Here is a 10567-nt window from a genome sequence, read left to right as displayed (position 1 = left end):
TCATGATCCAAGAATTGTTCAGCTCCACAAACAACAGAGTCATCTGATATATATTGTAGGATGCATTAGAGCCCACTTTTCAACAAGTGCTTCCCCTATTCTCAAGGACCTTAATGTAATGCATCCTTGCAGTGACTTATCAAATCCCATTAAATTTCTCTCTCTAACTCTTCCATAGGCACAGATTGAGGCAATTACACAGGTTCAACAACAATCCAGTGGGGCATCTCTCTCTCTCTCTCTCTCTCTAGCAAATACTTCACATGCAATTCCATAGGCACAGATTGAGGCAATTACACAGGTTCAACAACAATCCAGTTGGGCATTTAACTTATATTTGGTGTTACTTATCAACCACAAAGTTGCGCATTCTAATCAAACTTGGCAACATAAAACATGTTTATGATAATAGCATGACTAATAAACAATCAACAACAATATGCAAAACCGTTTGATCAGCTGAAATATTTATTAGACTAAACCTGCATTGCTATGGAAATAATTCCAGGTTTCACTGGTTGTTCAATTGTACACTTTTATTTTTCAACCACTCAAAAAACAAGAAATTTTGCCCAGCCATAGTCTCAATCTACAGCAAGGAGCCTATAACAAATAAGAACCAGCAAATGACCCCAGGGCCCAGACACACCTTCCAAAATTCAGGAAATTCTGAACAAGTCAGAATTGATAAGAAAATGGAAAGGAAACTTCACCTGAAAATCAGCACACACGACTTGCAGCACCCAAATGCCACTGAACTGAAGAAACCACCACCAAGAGAACATTCTCTTAACAAAGCCCCAACACTACTCGAGTCCCAAAACCCTACAAAAGGATGCATATAATGTATTTGAGTGAAACTGCATTTACTGTTTACAGAGCTTTGATCTATACTATGGGTTGTTGTGTATGATAAGACTGAAATGGAGCAGCTGGAGAGGTTCGATAGGCTTGCAAATCAATAAAAAAAAAAATCATTTTTAGCAAGTTACATGATATTTGTCAGAATCAAATATTGACAAATGAAACAGAGCTGAACGCCAAGTCAAGCCAATAGTATTGTAAAATTTATGAAAGCATTTTCCTTTTTACTGCATTGCAGTGAATTGCTCCATTATTGTTCATATTTCTAATCGAGAGCTTACAAAGATATATATATATATATATATATATATATACACAGCAAATTACAACAGAAAACTTAACAATCTAATAACTAACATCTAAAATAACTATAATAACCAAAATAAACAAACAGTTTAACTGCTTGCTGTTACAGTCAACAAAACCAGCTTATTACTCTGCTGCTGCTGTTACTTCTCTGCAGAAGAGATTAACACTCCCCCTCAAGTCACAATCTGTAACCTTTTGTGACTTGTATTGAAGAAACTGACTTACTTTGTCTTGGAGCAAAAATATCCTTCAAACCCAACCTTTCTGATAGTCTTCAAAAAGAAGAGAAGCCTAAAGCCTTGGTGAAAATATCAGCTACCTGAGAATTTATTGCAACATGAAGAGTTTTTATTATACCTTCCATAATCTAGTTTCTCACTAAGTGACAATCCATTTCAATATGTTTTGTTCTTTTTTGAAATATAGGATTTGCAGCTATGTATAAAGCTGCTTGATTATCACAAAATAACATTGCTGGCTTTGGATGTTCAATTTTTAAATCCTTAAGCAATTGTAATACCCATGTAATCTCACAAGCTGCACTTGCCATAGCTCTGCACTCAGCTTCAGCTGAAGATCTTGAAACCACTCCTTGTTTCTTTGATTTCCAAGATATCAATGACTCACCTAAGTAAACAGCATAACCAGTCAAAGATCTTCGTGTGTCTAGGCAACCAGCCCAATCTGCATCACAAAAAGACTTAATATGCAGCTCTGAATTACTTGGGAAGAAAATTCCTTTGCCTGGTGAACCTTTAATATACTGAAGTACTTTGTTGGCTGCAAGCTGATGAGGTTCCCTAGGTTGAGATACAAATTGGCTTAACCTATGCACAGCATAGGTAATGTCTGGTCTGGTTAAAGTTAAGTACAACAATCTGCCAATTAACCTTCTATATTGAGCTGGATCAGCAAGTGATTTACCTTCATACTTGGATAATCGCAAGTTTTGTTCCATAGGAAATTTAACAGGTTTGCTGCCAATAAAACATGTATCATTCAGAATTTCCAGTGCATATTTTCTCTAATTTAAACTAATTCCTTCATCAGTTCTTGCTACTTCAAGGCCTCGAAAATATCGTAATGATCCCAAATCTTTCAAACCAAATTTAGCATCAAGAACATGCTTCAAATTATCAACACAAGTAGGATTGTTACCAGTAATCAAAATATCATCTACATAAACCAGTAACACTGCGAAAGAACAGCCAGACGTGTGAGTGAATAATGAATAATCAGACTTTGATTGAACAAATCCCATCTGCAGAATTGTGGTAGAAAATTTTTCAAACCACTGCCTTGAAGCCTGCATAAGTTTATAAAGACTTTTATTTAATTTGCAAACAAGATGCTCCCCCTTGCTGTGAAAGCCTGGTGGAAGAGACATGTATACATCCTCAGTTAACTCCCCATGAAAAAAGGCATTATTAATATTAAGTTGATGTAAATACCACCCTTTCACAGCAGCTAAAGCAAGCACTATCCATACTGAAACAGACTTGGCAACAAGAGAAAAAGTGTCTGAGTAATCTAAGCCAAGTTGTTGAGCGAAACCTTTGACAACCAAACGAGTCTTATACCTTTCAATGGAACCATTAGGATGATATTTAATTTTGTACACCCATTTGCAACCAATGGGAGATTTACCAGGAGGTAATATAGTAAGAGTCCATGTGTTATTAAGTTCCAAAGCAGCAATCTCTTTGTCCATGGCTTCTCTCCACTTAGAAAACTGAACTGCTTGATGAAAAGAAGCAGGTTCTAAGGGTGTAGAGTTAACAGCCATGACAAAGGAATGAAAGGAGGGGCCAAGGTGAGAGTAGCTTAGACCAGTAGAAATATCATATGTTAAACTAGGAGCTGGTTTGTTACTAACAAGTTTACAAGAATAATCTGATAAGTAAGAAGGAGGATGATGAGATCTAACAGACCTTCTTAAAGAAGGAATAGGAAGAATAGAAGGAGAGGATGAAGTATCTGCAGGATAAAGGTTAACAAGAATATTTACTGAAGAACTAGGATTTTCAAAATCAAGGTTAGAAGAATTATGTTCAATGGAAGAGCTATGATTTTCAAAATCTGTAGGTAAAGTGGAGTGAGAAGCAGTAGATTGTGAAGAAGTAGAAGGAGAAACAAGAATAGAATTAACATCATAAGATCCAAATGTAGAATGAAGGAATACAAAATTATCCAAATAAAAAATAGAAGGATTAACAGATTTTTTAAAAGGAAAGATATGTTCATAAAATTGAATATCTCTGGATATGAAAACATAATTAGTTTCAATATCTAAAAGTTTATATCCTTTAATACCATGAGGGTAGCCTAGAAACACACACTTTCTAGCCCTAGGAGCAAACTAGTGCCTATTGTGACAGAGAGTAGAAGCAAAACATAAACAACCAAAACATTTCAAATGAGAATAAGAAGGAGACTTGCTGAAAAGAAGCTCAAAAGGACTCTTATTACCAAAAGATCTAGAAGGAATCCTGTTGAGTAAATAAACAGCAATCAATATGCAATCACCCCAATAGCTCAATGGCACATTGGATTGAAATAACAATGCTCTTGCAACATTGAGTATATGTTGATGCTTCCTTTCAACAATTGCATTTTGTTAAAGAGTATCAACACAGCTTAACTGATGTAAAATTCCATTTTTATGAAAAAAAATCTTTAAGAATAAATTCAGTGCCATTGTCACTCCTAATGGTCTGAATTGTGGCATTAAATTGTGCTTTAACCAAAGCAGCAAATTGAGGAAGAAGAAACTAAGTATCAGATTTTTGCTTAACAAGATAAACCCAAGTACACCAGGTAAAATCATCCACAATTGATAGAAAATATCTAAAACCTTCAAGAGTAAGAGTAGCAAAAGGACCCCATAGATCACAATGTATTAGCTCAAAAGGTTTATTTGAAGCATTACTACTACAAGCAAAAGGTAATCTTTTCTGTTTAGAGAAATGACAAACATCACAACATTCTGGTTTATTAGAAATATTTACATCAAGATCATCTTTAAGCAAAGAAAACTTGGAATAAGAAGGATGACCTAGACTATTATGCCACAATTCTAAAGAATAATAACAAGCATGAGTACGATTGACAAAAAGGGCAGTATGCACAGTAGAATCTTGCAACAAATACAGCCCATTGTATTCTTTACCCAGTCCAATCGTGCTCCATAGAGCAAGGTCCTAAATGAAACAGCAATTACCAAGAAATATAAGGCAACAATGAAGATTTTTAGTAAGTTTACTAACTGAAATCAAATTGAAACTGAAGGTAGGAACACATAGAACATCGGTGAGGATGAGAGTAGAAGAAAGTTATACTGTGCATATGGGTGTGACTAAGGCCTTCTCCCCATTTGGCAAATAGACATAAGTTTGTACAATAAAAGTAACAAAAGTCAGTTGAGAGACAGAATGGACCATATGGTCAGTAGCTCCAGTATCAATGATCCAATCATTGGATTTAGAGTCATGCATATGAAGAGATGGAGCAGAAAATATGAAATGAGATAAATTTGGTTGAAACCAAAAAGAGTTACCTGAAAAATTAGATGAATAAGGAGTAGAACTACTACAAGCATGGAAAGAAGATTGAGAAGATGCAATAGGTGCTGAAACAGATGTAGTCTGATGAGAAGCTTGAGTACCAAATCCTGATCCAGTTAAAAAGGCAAGCAACTGCTCACATTGAGCCTGAGTAATTGGACATTGTGCCGAAGAAGGCTGTTGTTGTGTAAAGTTTGGTTGCAAAGAACCACCAAAAATATTTGATGAAAGTTGTTGTGTCTAAGGCATGATTTCTGATTGAAGACCAATTTGGGGCAACGAACCAGCCACTTGGTTAGCCATAATTTTGTGACCTCCTTTAAGTTTGTACCCTGGAGGATAACCATGAAGCTTATAGCATTTATCAGCTATATGACCTATTAAACCACAATAGGTACAAATTGGTCTTTCTTTCTTAGAATGCCCTCCTCCTTTACCACCATTGAAATGCTGAAATTGTCCTTTGTTGTGGTTAACAAACATCGCAGCAGCAATTGCTTCAAGATTATAACCTGTAATGCCATGACCAATGTTTCTCCTCTTTTCTTCTTGTAGAACCAAAGAGTAAACTTTGCTTAATGAAGGAAATGGTTCTATTAGTAGTATTTGACCAATAAGATTACTATAACTATCGTTTAAGCCCATCAAGAACCTGAAAACATGTTCCTTGTGCTAGGCATCCAATTGAGAAGCCTTGGATCCACAAATACAACCACAAGAACAGACGGTAAAAGGCTAATAGCTAACAAACTCATCCCATAAAGTCTTGAACTTTGTAAAATAAGAACTTACTGAAAGTGATCCTTGTGAAAGATGAGAGATTTCTTTCTCAAGTTCAAACAATCGTGGTGTATTACCTTGTGAAAGTCTATCCTTAAGATCAAACCACAAATCCTTTGCATTATTGATATACATCACACTAGCTTTCAATTCCATACTCAAAGAATTGGTTAGCCAAGAAAGAACTGTAGTGTTGCAGCAACTCCAAGAATTGAATAAAAGAGAAGAAGGATCTGGTTCTGCGATCGAGCCATTCACAAATCCAAACTTGTTCCTGCAACTCAAAGCCAAGAACACTGATCTAGCCCAACTCATATATTTTTTTGGACCTGTAAGAGGTTGAGATGTAAGAACAAAACCTGGATTCTCATTTGCAGGAAGAAAGTAAGGATTATTAGCATATTCATCCACCATTGCTGTGCTTGGATTGGACACTGATTGCGAAGAATTACAAGTAGTTGTTGTCTGCGATGAACATGTAGCGGAAGCCATTGAAAATCTTGAAGAAACTCGAAATCAAGAATTCTTCAATGCTCTGATACCATGTAAAATTTATGAAAGCATTTTATTTTTTACTGCATTGCAGTGAATTGCTCCATTATTGTTCACATTTCTAATCAAGAGCTTACAAAGATATATATATATATATATATATATATATATAAATATATATATATATATATACAGCAAATTACAACAGAAAACTTAACAATCTGATAACTAACATCTAAAATAACTATAATAACCAAAATAAACAAACAGCTTAACTGCTTGCGGTTACAATCAACAAAACCAGCTTATAACTCTGCTGCTGCTGTTGCATCTCTGCAGCTGAGATTAACAAGTATAGATCACTCACACCTAAACAGTCATGCTCAAGTTCCCAACTAAGAAAGCACATGCCACAAATATTGACAAATGAAACACCAAATCCACGTTTTGATAAGTTACTTAAGGCAAACTTTATTCAGAAAAGGCATTTAAAGAGCCAAAGCTGCGGCATCCTTTCAGTTGGATCTTTGGAATTCTTGGCTGCATTTAATTTGGTTTCATGTTGGTTTCTCTTATGTTATCTGCACTTTTACTGTCACTTAAAATACTATTTTGTATTGCCTTCCGTTTTTTGAAAAAAACAGGTTGCCTGAAATCATTCATCAAAAGTGTAATTTCCCCATGTTTGGGATCTTGAAGTTTATGTCATAAATTTGATATTTTTGTGAATTTGAATAAATGTACAGAGTTTCATCCAAATCCAATGCTTCAAATCTATACTCCCAAACATAACATAGGACAGTGAAACTAAAGAAAACAGAAAGTTTCATAATTCTCTAAAATAACTATTTTTCTGTATAAAACAACTTTGCTTTTCTTCCACAAGAACAAGACAAAATGCAAGTAGGATTTCTTCAGATAAAAAACTTGCATCCCTTATTCAAAGGCAATAGTATGAAATAGAGCTTCAAAGCTTCAACCTTTATCAGTTCCATCTGGTCACAAGTAACAGTGGGCAAATGAAATGACTCCATCAAATTTACTTAATGCCAGTGTACACATTTCAGTTAAAATCCAACAGCAAAATGAAAAATAAGCAACTTAATATAGAGAGAGCTTCATCAATTAAATTCTGAAGAATTACATGGCTGAAGTTTTGCAGTAGACATTTGAGATGTAATCACTCAGCTGCTCAAAGCTGCTATACAGAACTTTATTAAAAATATATATATACATTTAAATATTAGGGAGGCAGATAATACCACCTAGAAAAATCAATAATACCAGCTGCTCTTGCTCTGCGGTGTTTCTTATTCATATTTTCTGGGTAGCCGACACACACACACACAAATATATATGATTTCTATCCTTCTAAATGTTGGATAAAGTGAATTGTGAAACTAATGTTGTTGGATGAACAGACAGAGAGTTGGAGTTTATCAAGGATTGCATAATGGATGTGTAAATACTTAATGTAATGAGGAAAGAACTGAAGTTAGAGGTTAGTTGGAAAAATTTATAGCCCCCCTTCTGTATTTCTCTTTTTACCCCTTTTTGGAAAAAAACAAGATGACAAAAAGACAAAACAGAAAGATTTTCTTTGACTATCCTGAGACCGTTACTTATTGTGGCTTAATGCTTAATTCTTCATGGCTTAATGCTATTTAATATAAAAAGAAAATACAATTGGCTTAGCCCTTTTTCAGTTATCTTCCCAATTCCCCACTCACCACAGCAAAATCATTTCCAGTTCAGATGACGAAGCCCTTTCACAGTGCAAGGTAAATCTTAAGTAACTTAGAAAAGGCAATGATGGAGAATAATCATGGAGATTAACACTGCTGGCATCACCACGATTCTTTAATCTAAAATTACGTATTATTTCAAAATATAGTAGCTGATGCCCTATTGAAATGCCCACAACTGGTAATGAAACTAAACATTTCACTGATTAATCAATTGGCTGATTGGACAACCATTTTAGGATAATATCATCATGCAGCAGACTCATAAACATACATGACATGAATTAAACAGGGATCTCAAAACAATTAGACCAGCAGGGGATCAATTGAACGGATGTTTTGTACGGATGTATACATTGAAGCTCATTTAGATTCTTGAATTGTTGGACAACTCGTGAAAGATTTTTTTCTATCATGGATGATTCCGAACTTCACCTGAAAATCAACGCACACGACTTGCAGGACCAAAATGCCACTGAATTGAAGAAAATCAGTTGCTAATCGCTCAAATTGATCGGTTTCTGCAACACCAGTAAAGCTCGAAACAGCAAAGAGTGCCTCACACATCGGGCTCTAAACTCCTGATGAATTGGGCTCACCAAATTGGTAGCACCACATGCCTGGCATTCAGGGAGAAACCGCGGGCTTGATATCAGTGTTGAGTGATATTGGGCCTTCTCAACCCAAAAACAAACACACTTAATAACTGACCACCAAGCACCTTCCACAACCAATGTGAGACAAACCCCGAGAAAGAGAAGCCCTAATCACTGCGCCCGAAATGCACCAATTCCGACCAGATTTCCCAGAAGCTCATCCGCGCAAAGAGAGGCTGAAAAGAGAGGAGAAAGGGATGGAAGAATGTCGGGAGGGAGAGAGAGAGAGAGAGAGAGAGAGAGAGAGAGAGAGAGAGAGAGAGAAGAGTATCGACCAGAGTTGGGGATGAGAGGAGATGAGAGGAGTACGGGAGAGTCGGGGAGGGAGATGGAGGCGATTCCAACTTTAGGTTAGAATGAGCATTCCTCCGGCATCCTCATTCTCACTTCGAAAAAAATAATCCTAGTATTGGAATTGGAATAGAAATAAATATTTAATTTAATTCTATTCTCGAATTGTGAGGATGTATACATTAAAGTTCCAACCAAAATAAACACACACAAAAGGCACCAAATTTTTAACGTGGTCCACGGATGTAAATCAACAATCCACTAATCAATTTGAGAATGATAATTACAAGAAGTAATTTCTCTCACAAAAAGAAAGAAACAGGTTAAATTAATTTCTCTATGATTTTTTCTCTCTTCACTAGTTGATCCTGGTTTGATCCAATCGGTTGCATTTCAAACAAACGCAACCTCATATTTATAAGACTATAGGAGCAGCCAATTTCCTTCTCCGTCAACAAAATACAACCACCTATTTCAGATCAACAATGGCTGCAACAGCCACTCAGTCAAGTCTGGTGGTCTTCTGAATTTGTGGCTTCAACTCTAGTGGGCTTCTAGATTGACGGTGGGATATATTCCTAACAATTCTCCCACTCAGTCAGCGGCTTGCTTCTATGGACATAGGCACATTGCCGAACCACGTAAATTCTTGTGTCGTTGATTTTATTGTTTTCCATTATTCTCATTGTGATTGATTGTTTCGTATATTTATTGTTGGTTGCTTGCATTACTTGTTCCAGATTCAATTTGTGTTTTTCCACTGCGCATTGGCATTCAAGCCAACTTACCACGACAATTTGGTATCAAAGCTATTGATTGCAGTGATTGGGATTTCTTCTACAAAGTTCGATATTGGTAAGTTCGATGGAACGGGAAATTTCAAACTTTGGTAAAAGAGGGTTAAGGTGTGTTGGTGCAGCAAGGTATACTGAAAGCTCTATACGAAAAATAGTCGGAAGGCATGGACGACACAAGTTGGAAGGAGTTGGAGCGAAGGCTGTCGAAACTATCAGGCATTGTATGATCTATGACATGATATATCACGTCATGGATGAGGAATTGCCAGCAGTAGTTTGGTTAAAACTAAGGAGCCAGTATATGTTTAAGTCTTTATCGAATAAGTTGTATCTTAAGCAAAGACTCTATGAGCTTAAGATGGCACCGAGTTTGGACTTGAATCAACACATCAATTTATTCAATCAGATCATTAGCAATCTGAAGTGGGTTGATGTGAAGTTCGAGGATGAAGACAAAGTGTTGATGCTACTGAATTCCCTACCTACGTCTCCTACGTATGAAATCTGGTGACGACTTTGACATAGGGGAAATAAACCTTGGACTTGGAGGATATCGTAAGTGCATTGTTGGGGTTCCATTAGAGAAAGAAGGCTAGTGATGAGAGTTCACAAGTTGAAAGGCTCGTGGCAAAAGGTAATCAGGATTATGGGAGAGGCAAGTTCTGAAGTGAATCAAATAAAAATAAAACTCAATCGCAATCCACGAAGAGGAAAGACGTTCGGTGTTTTAAGTGTGAAAAAATTGGGCACATAAAATAGGAATGTCCATAGTGGAATAAGGGGAATGCAGAAACTCAATAGAGTGCGTCAAAATCTACGAATGTAGTGAAAGAATGTGTAAGAACCCGACTCGTGAGATAAAGAATAAATAAATAAGAAAAGGGTAAAACGGCTAATTAAGCAAGCTTTGTCGACGAAGCCAATGTTTTCATCGACGAAAGCCCTTCTATTATTCGGTGATGAAATACAGAGGTTCGTCGACAAGGAGAAGTCAAGAGGTGTTGGGAAATCCTGAAATCTCAGGCTCGTCGACAAGGCCACCACTACGTCAACGAATTTCCTTCACTAGG

The 10567-nt window shown here is 36.3% G+C and overlaps 1 long non-coding RNA gene across 1 annotated transcript; it reads right to left on the bottom strand.

Moving 5' to 3' along the window:
• Window positions 1–442: 442 nt before the first annotated feature.
• Window positions 443–8813, bottom strand: LOC131145066 (uncharacterized). Its single transcript, XR_009133959.1, has 2 exons — window positions 8189–8813; window positions 443–825 (listed from the first exon to the last, which is right to left on the bottom strand). It is a non-coding gene; the product is annotated as an uncharacterized LOC131145066 (long non-coding RNA).
• Between the last annotated feature and the right edge of the window lie 1754 nt (window positions 8814–10567).

The sequence above is a fragment of the Malania oleifera genome, chromosome 12 (genome assembly GCF_029873635.1).
Source record: "Malania oleifera isolate guangnan ecotype guangnan chromosome 12, ASM2987363v1, whole genome shotgun sequence".
Lineage (NCBI taxonomy): Eukaryota > Viridiplantae > Streptophyta > Magnoliopsida > Santalales > Ximeniaceae > Malania > Malania oleifera.
The sequence above is the reverse complement of the archived record's forward strand: the minus strand, read 5'-3'. Positions and strand labels throughout refer to the sequence as shown.